The sequence below is a fragment of the Syngnathoides biaculeatus genome, chromosome 5 (assembly GCF_019802595.1).
Source record: "Syngnathoides biaculeatus isolate LvHL_M chromosome 5, ASM1980259v1, whole genome shotgun sequence".
NCBI lineage: Eukaryota > Metazoa > Chordata > Actinopteri > Syngnathiformes > Syngnathidae > Syngnathoides > Syngnathoides biaculeatus.
Window position 1 is genome coordinate 24,118,327 of NC_084644.1, and position 14,721 is coordinate 24,133,047.

Genomic DNA, 14,721 nt, shown 5'->3' on the forward strand with positions numbered 1-14,721 from the left:
AGAAAATGGCATATTGTAATAATGGTTGCATATACACCGGTTGGTATTGCAGCCTTATTACTCTAGTTACTCGATTGGCTTTGAGAATCTAATTTCACAACACACTTGACTGAAAAAAGTAACTGCCGCCGCTTCATTTTCCAGTCATATACTGTAGTATCACTCGAGAATGCAGCCCTATGGGGGCACAAACCAGTGCAATCTGTAGGCCGGTCCCAAGCCCGGATAAATGCAGAGGGTTGCGTCAGGAAGTAAAATAATAATAAAATAGTAATACGTAAAAACTGTGCCAAACAAATATGAGCGTTCATCTAAAGAATCCCATACCGGATCGGTCGTGGCCCGGGTTAACAACGCCCGCCCCCGGCACTGCTAACCTGCAGGGCGTCGGTGGAAATTCAGCTACTGTGGGTCGAAGACAAAGAAGAGGAGGAAACCGGATCCAGCGTCAGAAGAAAAAGAGGAATGCACAGAGCCTACAACTGAGTGTAGGGACTTTGAATGTTGGGACTATGACAGGAAAAGCTCAGGAGTTGGTTGACATGATGATTAGGAGAAAGGTTGATATTCTGTGCATCCAAGAGAGCAGGTGGAAAGGCAGTAAGGCTAGAAGTTTGGGAGCAGGGTTTAAATTATTCTACCACGGAGTAGATGGGAAGAGAAATGGAGTAGGGGTTATTTTAAAGGAAGAGCTGGCTAAGAATGTCTTGGAGGTGAAAAGAGTATCAGATCGAGTGATGAGACTAAAATTTGAAATTGAGGGTGTTATGTATAATGTGGTTAGAGGCTATGCACCACAGGTAGGATGTGACCTAGAGTTGAAAGAGAAATTCTGGAAGGAACTAGATGAAGTAGTTCTGAGCATCCCAGACAGTGAGAGAGTTGTGATTGGTGCAGAATGTAATGGACATATTGGTAAAAGAAACAGGGGCGATGAAGAAGTGATGGATAAGTACGGCATCCAGGAAAGGAACTTTGAAGGGCAGATGGTGGTGGACTTTGAAAAAAGGATGGAGATGGCTGTAGTGAACACTTATTTCCAGAAGAGGGAGGAACATATAGTGACCTACAAGAGCGGAGGTAGAACCACGCAGGTAGATTATATTTTGTGCAGACGATGTAATCTGAAGGAGGTTACTGACTGTAAAGTAGTGGTAGGGGAGAGTGTAGCTCGACAGCATAGGATGGTAGTATGTAGGATGATTCTGGTGGTGGGTAGGAAGATTAAGAAGACAAAGGTAGAGCAGAGAACCATGTGGTGGAAGCTGAGAAAGGAAGAATGTTGTGCGGCCTTCCGGAAAGAGGTGAGACAGGCTCTCGATGGACAACCGAAGCTCCCGGAAGACTGGACGATGACAGCCAAGGTGATCAGAGAGACAGGCAGGAGAGTACTTGGTGTGTCATCTGGTAGGAAAGGGGAGAAGGAGACTTGGTGGTGGAACCCCAAAATACAGGGAGTCATACAAGGAAAGAGATTAGCGAAGAAGAAGTGGGACACTGAGAGGACTGAGGAGAGGCGAAAGGAGTACATCGAGATGCGACGTAGGGCAAAGGTAGAGGTGGCAAAGGCTAAACAAGAGGCATATGAAGACATGTACTTCAGGTTGGACACGAAAGAAGGAGAAAAGGATCTCTACAGGTTGGCCAGACAGAGGGATAGAGATGGGAAGGATATCCAGCAGGTAAGGGTGATTAAGGATAGAGATGGAAATGTGTTGACTGGTGCCGGTAGTGTGCTAAATAGATGGAAAGAATACTTTCAGAAGTTGATGAATGAAGAAAATGAGAGAGAAGGAAGAGTTGAAGAGGCAAGAGTGAAGGACCAGGAAGTGGAAATGATTACTAAGGGGGAAGTCAGAAAGGCACTACAAAGGATGAAAAATGGAAAGGCAGTTGGTCCTGATGACATACCGGTAGAGGTATGGAAGCAATTTGGAGAGATGGCTGTGGAGTTTTTGACCAACTTGTTCAACAGAATACTAGCGGGCTAAAAGATGCCTGAAGAATGGAGGAAAAGTGTTCTAGTTCCCATTTTTAAGAACAAAGGGGATGTTCAGAGCTGTGGGAACTATAGAGGAATAAAGTTGATGAGCCACACAATGAAGTTATGGGAAAGAGTAGTGGAGGCTAGACTCAGGACAGAAGTAAGTATCTGCGAGCAACAGTATGGTTTCATGCCTAGAAAGAGTACCACAGATGCATTATTTGCCTTGAGGAAGCTCGTGGAAAAGTACAGAGAAGGTCAGAAGGAGCTACATTGTGTCTTTGTGGATCTAGAGAAAGCCTATGACAGAGTACCAAGAGAGGAACTGTGGTACTGCACGCGTAAGTCTGGTGTGGCAGAGAAGTATGTTAAAATAGTACAGGACATGTATGATGGCAGCAGAACAATGGTGAGGTGTGCCGTAGGTGTGACAGAGGAATTTAAGGTGGAGGTGGGACTGCATCAGGGATCAGCTCTGACCAGTGGTAATGGATAGGCTGACAGATGAGGTTAGACTGGAATCCCCTTGGACCATGATGTTCGCAGATGATATTGTGATATGCAGTGAAAGCAGGGAGCATGCAGAGGAACAATTAGAAAGATGGAGACATGCACTGGAAAGGAGAGGAATGAAGATTAGCCGAAGTAAAACAGAATATATGTGCGTGAATGAGAAAAGTGGAGGGGGAAGATTGAGGCTACAGGGAGAAGAGATAGCGAGGGTCGACGACTTCAAATACTTGGGGTCAACAATACAGAGCAATGGAGAGTGTGGTCAGGAAGTGAAGAAACGGGTCCAAGCAGGTTGGAACAGCTGGCGAAAGCTGTCTGGTGTGTTATGTGACAGAAGAGTGTCTGCTAGGATGAAGGGCAAAGTTTACAAAACAGTGGTGAGGCCGGCCATGATGTACGGATTAGAGACGGTGGCACTGAAGAAACAACAGGAAGCCGAACTGGAGGTGGCAGAAATGAAGATGTTGAGGTTCTCACTCGGAGTGACCAGGTTGGATAGGATTAGAAATGAGCTCATTAGAGGGACACCCAAAGCTGGATGTTTTGGAGACAAGATTCGAGAGAGCAGACTTTGATGGTTTGGACATGTTCAGAGGCGAGAGAGTGAGTATATTGGTAGAAGGATGCTGAGGATGGAGCTCCCAGGCAAAAGATCAAGAGGAAGACCAAAGACAAGGTAGATGGATGTGGTGAGGGAAGACATGAGGGCAGTTGGGGTTAGAGAGGAAGATGCAGGAGATACGCTAAGATGGCAAAAGATGACACGCTGTGGCGACCCCTAACGGGACAAGCCGAAAGGAAAAGAAGAAGAAGAAGAAGATACTGTAGTATCACTCGGGATTGCATGTAAAGCCTATCGGGTTACTGTCACAATACTGACACACTACAAAGAGAAAAATAAGTTTATGTCTAAAACCCCTGTTCAATACCTTACAGCACATCATTGCAATTTGCTTCCAGTAATGTTCCAAGTCTACTGGTAGGCCATCAAAAAAAAAAAAAAATCTGATAGGATCCTTGTTAATCTCTGCTAATGCTCTTGTTGTTGCCTCAGTTTTCATCCGCTTGTACAAGTCTAAAAGTTGTGACTGTTGTGGTACCCTTGAGTGTTTGGGATGAGAGGAATAGTAACTCAAGTCATGCCTGACAAGTGACACATTTTATTGTCTTAGGATGCGGAGGAACACAGTCATACAAAAAGACATTGTTCTGAAGTTCTTTTAACTGTTGTGTAATGTAGCGAAAGTCATTACCGATAAAACATATTTATTTGTAGTTCTTTCTTATGACCACTTGGTGTCAGTATGAGGACAAATTCCTGCAGTACAAAAAAAAAAAAAACAATTTTGGAACCAGCACATTTTTTTCTTTGTTGAATAAAGCAAAGAACTAAATGCCTTTCAACTTTAAAAGTAGTAGGATTTCGTCATTGATATTTAGCTGGAATGTTTTATTTTAAACATTGAACAGTTCTCACTTTTTAAAATGGGAATTTTAAGTAGTCATTCTTCCAAACATATTCTAATTACATCATTTTCAGAATCTTTTTTGTGCATTTCTTGCAGATCATTTTGGTTTATCGTGTTAAAGCAAAGTGACATCTAAAACCAATTTTTACATGGACACAGACCTCTCATTCTTTAAGACTGGGAGAAATCTGACACACAGTTTCCACGAGTTACATAATTGTCAACCCAACGAACCTAAAGGGGGTGTGGGGGGGGGGACTGACATTGCTTCATTGTATGAAAGTGCTTGTAACTTCAGTGTTTAAAGCAGACCACAACATATTCGAGATCATTTATCTCATCATCTATCACCTAGGTAAACCTTAACAGGATCTGAAATGTGAAACCTCCCCAAAACCCTTCTGTCCGTATTAAAGAGCTATTATGAAAGAAAACTCCAGCTAAATAAATGCGCTTCCTGTGCCACAAAATTGATGAAATGCAACTTTTAGGAAAAGGGAGGAACAGAAGTCCTGTTGCATTTACATCCTGTTTGACACAATCATATACTTATTTCTTCTGGTGAACTCTGCTTTGACATATATTAACCAGTCATAACACTATGACCATTTACAGAATCTAATAAGTTGTGAAAGGAGTTCAATGAAAAATAATCAGCTTTTACAAAGTGAAAAAAATGACCATTTTAATTGAAATTGAAGAACTTTTACTTTTTATTAATCTGAGCAGAGACTCTTCTGTCACATAACACACCAGACACCTTCCGCCAGCTGTTCCAACCTGCTTGGACCCGTTTCTTCACTTCCTTACCACACTCACCATTGCTCTGGATTGTTGACCCTAAATATTTTAAGTCCTCCACCCTCGCGATCTCTTCTCCCTGGAGCTTCACTCTTCCCCCACCCCTCTCATTCATGCACATATATTCTGTTTTACTTCGGCTAACAAAAAACAAGATGATGGAATAAAATGTACAGTCACCCATTAGTGTCAGTCGAGAGGCCATCCAGGCTAACCAAGGTGAGGTGCTTGGGGGGCCATTTCAGGAGGTTAGCCAGGACACCCAGCACCAGATTCTTCACTGGGGCACCACCCCATTCTGTCAACCCAGAGGCACTGTCCCCAATGTCCACTTGATTTTGTAGAGGCGGACAACCCACCAACATCCAGAGCCAAATCTCATCCATCCTGCGCTCTTGCCACAGAGGAGCTTTTTAACCATATCAGTGACCTCAACCCCAGAGATAGGAGAGCCCACCTTGGAGAACCCAGACTCTGCTTCCTCAGGGGAAGGCGTCTTGGTGGAATTGAGGAGTTCTTGGATGTATTCTCGCGACTGACTCACAACACCCATAGTCTCATTCAGCAGCTCCCCTTCCCCACTATACACAGTGTTGATGGTGGACTTCTTCCCCTCCTGGGACGCTAGATGGTGGACCAGAATTTCCTCAAAGTCGTCCGAGAATCGTTCTCCACCGCCTTACCAAACTTCTCTCACAGCCGTGTTTTTGCTTCAGCATCCACCAAAGCTGCATTCCACTTGTCAGCCTTTAAGCATCAGCTGCCTCAGGAGTCCCACAGCCCGAAAAAAGATAAATAAAAGTCTTTCTAATCTTGATGGCATCTCTCACTGCTGGGAGTAACGGGTTTGGGGATTTCTGCCACGACAAGCACCGACTACCTTATGGCCACAGCTCAGGTCGGCTGACTCGGTAATGGAGGGGCAGAACATGATGCACGCTGACTCAATGTTCTCTGCCTACCCAAGAACATGTGCATAGTTCTGTTGGAGGTTGGAGTTGAAACTCCTTCTGAGAGGGAATTCTGCCAGACGCTCCGAGCAAACCCTCAAAATACGTTTTGGCCTGCCAGGTCCTACCAGCATTATTTCTCCACCATTGGAGCCAACTCACCACCAGGTGATGATCAGTGGAAAATTGCTCCCCTCTCTTCACCTCAGCGTCCAAGACATGTGTCCGCAAGTCTGATGACACGATCACAAAGTCAATCATAGAACGGCGACTTAGGGTGTCCTAGTGTGAAGTACACATATGGACACGCTTATGCTTGAACATGGTGTTTGTTATGGACAATCCATGGTGAACAAAGAAGTCCAGTAACAGGACACCACTCAGGTTCTCATCTGTGGGGACATTCCTCCCAATAACGCCCTTCCAGGTCTCACTGTCAAAACCCACATAAGGAGTCCCCCAGCAGAACAATGGAGTTCGCGTCTGGATACATTCAAACCGTCAAAGTCTGCTCTCTCCTACCTTGTCTCCAAAACATCCAACTTTGGCTATCCATCTAATGGTTTAATTTCTAATGCTATGCAACCTCCTCACTCCCCAACATCGTCATTTCTGCCAACTCCAACTCTGCTTCCTATTGTCTCTTCAATGCCACTGTCTCTAATCCGTACATCATGGACAGCCTCACCACTGTTTTATAAACTTTGCCCTTCATCCTATTAGAGACACCATGGGCAACTCCAGAGTGGAACATTTTCCAACCCCTCTCAAAAGGACTGGCACCAGAGCACAAGCCGTGTGCGGAGGGAAGCCCGACTAGATCTAGTCAGAATTTGATTGCAGCACACTGAGCTCTGTAAATGTTTAAGTTCCCAGGTTTATTACCAGCTCATTCTGCATACTTGCTCACATTGTCTGTTGCCACCCTATGGCCAGCAGAGTGGCAATGCTCCTTTAATGCATGGACTGCTGCGATTACGCATCATCCTCTCCTTTGACACCATGTGAGCCTGTCGTTGTCCTGTATTTTAACAAGAGTGAGAAGAGCCGCTTTGGTTTGGTTTAATTGAAGTTGTAAACACATCGAATTAAGTTGTAAACACTCACACATTGACGCAGTCCACCCACACCCACTTCTGCAGGGCTTTGTTGGTCTATAAAATTACCAGCACCACAGTTGTGCCGCCTGCTACTCCAAATTCTCTCTCCGTTCACCAAAATAAGGCCATACGATTCTCCACAATTCCGGTTGACAGAATTATTAGTCTGCACATTTCCAGAAATTATCTTCAAAACTTTGATTTCCCTTTTCAGTAACTTTATCTTCTTTCGGCTTGTCCCTTTCGGGGTCGCCACAGCGTGACATCTCAGATGAACGCACATATGTTTGGCACAATTTTTACGCCGGATGCCCTTCCTGACTGTAAATTAAATAAAAAATAAAGCAACACAGAGCCAGGCGAAAGGTAATGAATGATGATCGAAGACCAACTTGAACTCCAGGCTGTAGATTGGGACATCAGCAAAAGATGCTTATGTAAATGTTTAGTAGTTTTACACATACTTAATGTTTATGAGTGCAGAAAGACAAAACAATGTCTGGAAGTATGCTAGCCTATGTGAGTTTGGAGTCATATGCAACCCACAAATGGGTCACAGTCTCTCACAGACTGAAACCCAGCACACAAGCACACACAGGGCAGGAAACTCTTGGTGAAATAATTAATTTAGTTAAATACTTGGGTATTCTAATCCCCTTTAAGAATATGGAAAGGGCAATGTACTAATTAAATAATAGATTATGTGTTATAAAAAATAAGGCAAAGAAAAATAAATTATTAGGCATTCTTACTTAACTGCAGATTTTATGAAACTTATAATCAATTACCATAATCACTTATATGTGTGCCTTGGTTCCACTTTTACTGTGACGCTAGTTGACACTAGGGAAATGTTTTCTCCATTCATCCATCCATTTTCCTAGCTGCTTATCCTCACAAGGGTAGCAGTACTGCTGGAGCCTATCCCAGCTGTCATCGGGCAAGAGGTGGGGTACACCGTGAATTGGTTACCAGTCATTCGCAGGACACATGGAGAGAGACAACAGTCGCACTCACAATCACACCTACTGTTAGAGCAATTTATGGTGTGAAATGAATGTTGCATGTCTTTGGGATGTGGGAGGAAACCGGAGTGCCCGGAGAAAAGCCACGCAGTCACAGGGAGAACATGCAAACTCCACACAGACAAGGTCGGGATCTGAACCCCAGTCCTCAGAACTGTGACGCCAACAATCTACAGCTGCGTCACCGTGGATGCATGCATACTTTCAGAAATACAAATTGCGTATCTTCATGTTGATGGCTTGTTTTGACTGTGGAGAATGGAAAAACATGAGATATTTTTACTTTTTTCTAAGTGGCTTCATGTGGTAGGAAATATCCTTGGTAAAATAAAACTTTCATCTGTAGCCACAAACATTTTCTCTGAAGCACTCCGTAACTGAAAGGAAGTGAGAATGCTACATATATTACTTACAATCTTTGCTTTGTGCCACCAAATAAAATTGCGCCGTATATGACTCGAGTGGTTCCAGTGACAACAGTTTTGTAACATAGTCATTATATAATATTCATTAAAGTTCAGTATCGCTGCAAAGTGACAAGTAAGCAGTTTATTTCAGAGGGTGTTAGGGGTAACCTTGGAACACAACATATCGTACAGTAGGTATAGTTTTCCTTTACTGAGAAGAGTTATCGCAATCCCATCCTGTTTTTTACCCCCCAAATTCCTCTTGCATAATGCTAAAGGCTGCCAAGTAGGACAGCCTTCCTGGCCGACTTCAGCTTTACCACAGATGGTAGCAATTATATTGCAGCACTTCATTCTGCTGCTCCCACACTGACACTATGTGCACAAAGACACTTTGTGAGTTTGCGTTGAAAATCAATATCCCCCACCAGCTTCAACTGTGGTCTTTTATCTTTAACCTTTAAACTGACACGTGCAGTCTCAAAAACAGCGTGCGGAGGAATATTTGTGTTATTGCACGATCAAATGAGAAAGCACGAGCTGTGTCCATATTCATACTTTTGCACTGTACAAAGCTTATTGACTCACCGTGTTAAAGTATCACATTTTTGTTGTTCAAGTTGCTTTCAACAAGTGCTTAAGCACCAGAATCTGCATCTGTATGATCCGAAAGTGACTTCTGCATATGTCTTAAAAACTTGCATGTGTGTTTATCAAATTATATTTATTATAACGATATCTTCCACCAAAATGTTAATGCCTTCCTTGTTCTTGACAAAATGAGACAAGTAAGAACATGTTACAAAGGATTGCAACACCTTGAATAAGAGCCTGTGTTAGATCTGATTCAGACTGAAACACTCCCAAATTGTCTTTTAATATCCATGGTATCGTACTTAAAAACACATAAAACAAATGTCCTACTAAACAAAGCTGACATTTTTTAACCTATTTGGATTTGGGTGTTTTTGTCATACACCTCTCAAATAAATCATCTTTTTATACTGATCCATACTGGCATCCAGTAGTTGTGTGCATAGCAACTGTGTACAGAATGGTGTACTTCATGGACAAATCAATGGAAACCAGTGTCATTTCATTACAGGGTCCAAAAATCAACTTCCTGAAAAAAGGCAAATAAAATCCAAAATGTTGAGGGAGGCCTATTTGGATGTGTGTGTGGCAGCATGTCTGCCGCAGTGACTAGTGTGTCTTGTACTCAGAGTGGGGCATGTGTCGTATTCCTGTTATGTTTTTTTGTTCATGTGAGACTGTGTGCGTGTGAGTTAGTGAGGATTTGCAAGAAATGGAGAAGAGAGAACACGATGATCCAGTAAGAATGGTTCCCGAAACCTGCTGCCAAGGACATTATGATCAGAGGTGTGTTTTTCCCAGAGATCCATCCCGCAACTATTTTTGTCAAAATTATTTTGTTGGATGCATTCATTTGTATTGCAATGGAATTGTCTCAACATGACTTTTGTTGCAAATTGTACATTTTGGAAATACAAACATATACAAATCTGTCATTCCCGATGACTCTCAAACAGTATTCTACAAGTTTAATACAGTATTGGGTTTCAACAGCAGGTGCATTTCAATAAATATTGAATCTCATGTAAAGCTGAATTTACTTAGGTAGTTAAACTCAGCGCAAATCATGTACAGTATACAGATGAACAGTATACGCATATTCTGTTTTCAACCTTTATGGAGCATAAGCAAATATTTTTGACTTGAAAAATCTTGTGGCACAACAACAAACAAAAATCTCACAAAATGTGTATGCATTAATTATTGTATGTATTTGTATGCCCCAGCACACTGATTGAGAATTGATAATATACATGCAAGAAAAAAATATATGAACCCTTTGTGATTCTGCACAAATTGATCATGAAATTCAATCACAAGAAGAGATAAAGAATAATTACATTTCCATGTTTTTGCTGTGAACATTAAAAGTCACATTGCAGGGTGAAATAAGTATGTGAACCTTTGGATTTATTCAATAATTGGATGAGCCAATAATTTCAATCAGTGCTTTCTGAATTTGGAGATCATACTGGATGACCTAACCTGAAACTACATAAGTCAGTGAGTCGCTTAATTTATTACTGTCATGCTCCTGGCATCCTCCCCAGGCTGGGTGTGGTCAGTCAATTAGTCGGCACACACCTGCACCCTGGTTTGGGCTGAGTACACCCGGTACTTATAGGACACGGGGGACAACTAGTCCGCCGCCAGATCGTTGAGCTTCATGTCCCGTTCCAGCACTCTCGTATCCCTGATCGACAACCTGTGTGTACCGACTTTCGCCTGTTCTCCGACTCACCCAGCCTGACTCCCTCTACACTTCTGCCTGCTTTGAACGTTCTCCTGTATACCTGACCTGCCGTGTACCGGCCCTCGCCTGTCCCCGGACCATCCAATCGTGCATTTGGGTCCGCCCTCCAGCCTCGTCGTGCCAAGTACAAACCTATGCTAATACCACATTCAAGTAATAATTAGAGTAAATATTGACATGGAAATCAATTCTGTGCCAAAACATATTTCAATTTGTGGGTTTGATTTTGGTGTTGGTTCTGGGGACTCAGGTTTTTATTTTGATTTGAGCTGCGGCCTTCTATGAGGGTGTGTTTTTGTGGTTTGGGCCCCCATTATTTGAGTCATCCTAGATTTTTTTGACCCAGCTCCCCCGGGGTGTTAGGGTTCAGGGGTCATTTGGGTCCTGGGTGGGAGGTTGGGATAGGGGCAAGTGTCGCTCAGATTCTGGCGATGCCCAGCCCTACTTACCCAGCTCTTGTCTGTGGTGTACCAATCGGTCGGGCCGGGCCGGACCCGCAGGACTATAGGCTCTTGTTTCACATACTTGGCACTTTTTTTTAAACTCACACTGTACATACTCTGCACATGCACACACTCCCGGAGGACTGACACCAAGTATGGTGTGGTGAGTGATGAGTCAGCAGTTGTTAGTTCTGTGGTGATTCTCGTCTGGTTCCAATTCTGGTTCTATGAGGTTCTTGGTTCCATTTCTTTCAGAGGGTTGGGTTTAGGAGTATAGCATGGTTTAGATGGGGGGTTTCCTGGTATTGTTTTTCCATTTTTTTTGGCGAGCCGTTGATTGGGGTGCTTTATGGCCAGTATCGTTATCTGACATGTGGGCTGGGAAGTGGTGAAAGTGGGGGTGGCCCGATTGACTCATTTATTGGTCTTTCCACTGGGGGTTGGATGTAACATTGTTTAAGTGTTTTTTTTTTGGGGTGTTTCGTCATGTCATGTGGTTTATAGGCGAGGGTTTTAACTTCACTTCCTGTTTTGAGTTTGTGGCCTTTTGTTTTGGGGAATTCCCATGTCTCATTTTTTTTGATGCAACAGTTTGCTTTTCATGGGCTCTGATTTTTTTAGCTACTGTGGGTCGAAGACAAAGAAGAGGAGGAAACCGGATCCAGTGTCAGAAGAAAAAGAGGAATTCACAGAGCCTACAACTGAGTGTAGGGACTTTGAATGTTGGGACTATGACAGGAAAAGCTCAGGATTTGTTTGAGATGATGATTAGGAGAAAGGTTGATATACTGTGCATCCAAGAGTGCAGGTGGAAAGGTAGTAAGGCTAGAAGTTTAGGAGCAGGGTTTAAATTACTGTACCACGGAGTAGATGGGAAGGGAAATGGAGTAGGGGTTATTTTAAAGGAAGAGTGGGCTAAGAATGTCTTGGAGGTGAAAAGAGTATCAGATCGAGTGATCAGACTAAAATTTGACATTGAGGGTGTTATGTATAATGTGGTTAGCGGCTATGCCCCACAGGTAGGATGTGATCCAAAGTTGAAAGAGAAATTCTGGAAGGAACTAGATGAAGTAGTTCTGAGCATCCCAGACAGCGAGAGAGTTGTGATTGCTGCAGATTGTAATAGACATATTGGTAAAGGAAACAGGGGTGATGAAGAAGTGATGGGTAAGTACGGCATCCAGGAAAGGAATTTTGAGGGACAGATGGTGGTGGACTTTGCAAAAAGGATGGATATGGCTGTAGTGAACACTTATTTCCAGAAGAGGGAGGAACATATAGTGACCTACAAGAGCGGAGGTAGAACCACGCAGGTGGATTATATTTTGTGCAGACGATGTAATCTGAAGGAGATTACTGACTGTAAAGTGGTGGTCGGGGAGAGTGTAGCTCGACAGCATAGGATGGTGGTGTTTAGGATGACTCTGGTGGTGGGTAGGAAGATTAAGAAGACAAAGGTAGAGCAGAGAACCATATGGTAGAAGATGAGAAAGGAAGAATGCTGTACGGTCTTTCGGAAAGAGGTGAGACAGGCTCTCGATGGACAGCAGAAGCTCCCGGAAGACTGGACTACGACAGCCAAGGTAATCAGAGAGACAGGCAGGAGAGTACTTGGTGTGTCTTCTGGTAGGAAAGGGGAGAAGGAGACTTGGTGGTGGAACCCCAAAATACAGGGAGTCATACAAGGAAAGAGATTAGCGAAGAAGAAGTGGGACACTGAGAGGACTGAGGAGAGGCGAAAGGAGTACATCGAGATGCGACGTAGGGCAAAGGTAGAGGTGGCATAGGCTAAACAAGAGGCATATGAAGACATGTACACCAGGTTGGACACGAAAGAAGGAGAAACGGATCTCTACAGGTTGACCAGACAGAGGGATAGAGATGGGAAAGATATCCAGCAGGTAAGGGTGATTAAGGATAGAGATGGAAATGTGTTGACTGGTGCCAGTAGTGTGCTAAATAGATGGAAAGAATACTTTGAGAAGTTGATGAATGAAGAAAATGAGATAGAAGGAAGAGTTGAAGAGGAAAGTGTGAAGGACCAGGAAGTGGCAATGGTTAGTAAAGGGGAAGTCAGAAAGGCACTACAAAGCATGAAAAATGGAAAGGCAGTTGGTCCTGATGACATACCGGTAGAGGTATGGAAGCAATTGGGAGAGATGGCTGTGGAGTTTTTGACCAACTTGTTCAACAGAATACTAGCGGGCGAAAAGATGCCTGAAGAATGGAAAAAAAATATTCTAGTTTCCATTTTTAAGAACAAAGGTGATGTTCAGAGCTGTGGGAATTATAGAGGAATAAAGTTGATGAGCCACACAATGAAGTTATGGGAAAGAGTAGTGGAGGCTAGACTCAGGACAGAAGTAAGTATCTCCGAGCAACAGTATGGTTTCATGCCTAGAAAGAGTACCACAGATGCATTATTTGCTTTGAGGATGCTCGTGGAAAAGTACAGAGAAGGTCAGAAGGAGCTACGTTGTGTCTTTGTGGATCTAGAGAAAGCCTATGACAAAGTACCAGAGAACTGTGGTACTGCATGCATAAGTCTGGTGTAGCAGAGAAGTATGTTAAAATAGTACGGGACATGTATGATGGCAGCAGAACAATAGTGAGGTGTGCCTTAGGTGTGACAGAAGAATTTAAGGTGGAGGTGGGACTGTATCAGGGATCAGCTCTGAGCCCCTTCCTGTTTGCAGTGGTAATGGATAGGCTGACAGATGAGGTTAGACTGGAATCCCCTTGGACCATGATGTTCGCAGATGATATTGTGATATGCAGTGGAAGCAGGGAGCATGCAGAGGAACAATTAGAAAGATGGAGACATGCACTGGAAAGGAGAGGAATGAAGATTAGCCAAAGTAAAACAGAATATATGTACGTGAATGACAAAAGGTGGAGGGGGAAGAGTGAGGTTCAAAGAGAAGAGATGGCGAGGGTGGACGACTTCAAATACTTGGGGTCAACAATCCAGAGCAATGTTGAGTGTGGCAAGGAAGTGAAGAAACGGGTCCAAGCAGGTTGGAACACCTGGCGGAGGTGTCTGGTGTGTTGTGTGACAGAAGTGTCTCTGCTAGGATGAAGGGCAAAGTTTATAAAACAGTGGTGAGGCCGGCCGGATTAGAGACGGTGGGACTGAAGAAACAACAGGAAGCAGAACTAGAGGTAGTAGAAATGAAGATGTTGAGGTTCTCGCTCGGAGTGACCAGGTTGGATAGGATTAGAAATGAGCTCATTCGAGGGACGGCCAAAGCTGGATGTTTTGGAGACAAGATTCGAGAGAGCAGACTTCGATGGTTTGGACATGTTCAGAGGCGAGAGAGTGAGTATATTGGTAGAAGAATGCTGAGGATGGCGCTCCCAGGCAAAAGAGCGAGAGGAAGACCAAAGAGAAGGTTTATGGATGTGGTGAGGGAAGACATGAGGGCAGTTGCGGTTAGAGAGGAAGATGCAGGAGATACGCTAAGATGGCAAAAGATGACATGCCGTAGCGACCCCTAACGGGACAAGCCGAAAGGAAAAGAAGAAGATTTATTTTAGATTTTTGTCACGGTAGGAGATAGCAAAGGCAAGGAAGGCAAGGCAAAGACGACGGAGGATCCAAGTGCAGGGAGGCAAGACTGAAGACCAGGAATCCCCCCCCCCCCAAAAAAAAAGGCAAAATGAACAGAGTCCAGCAACCAGT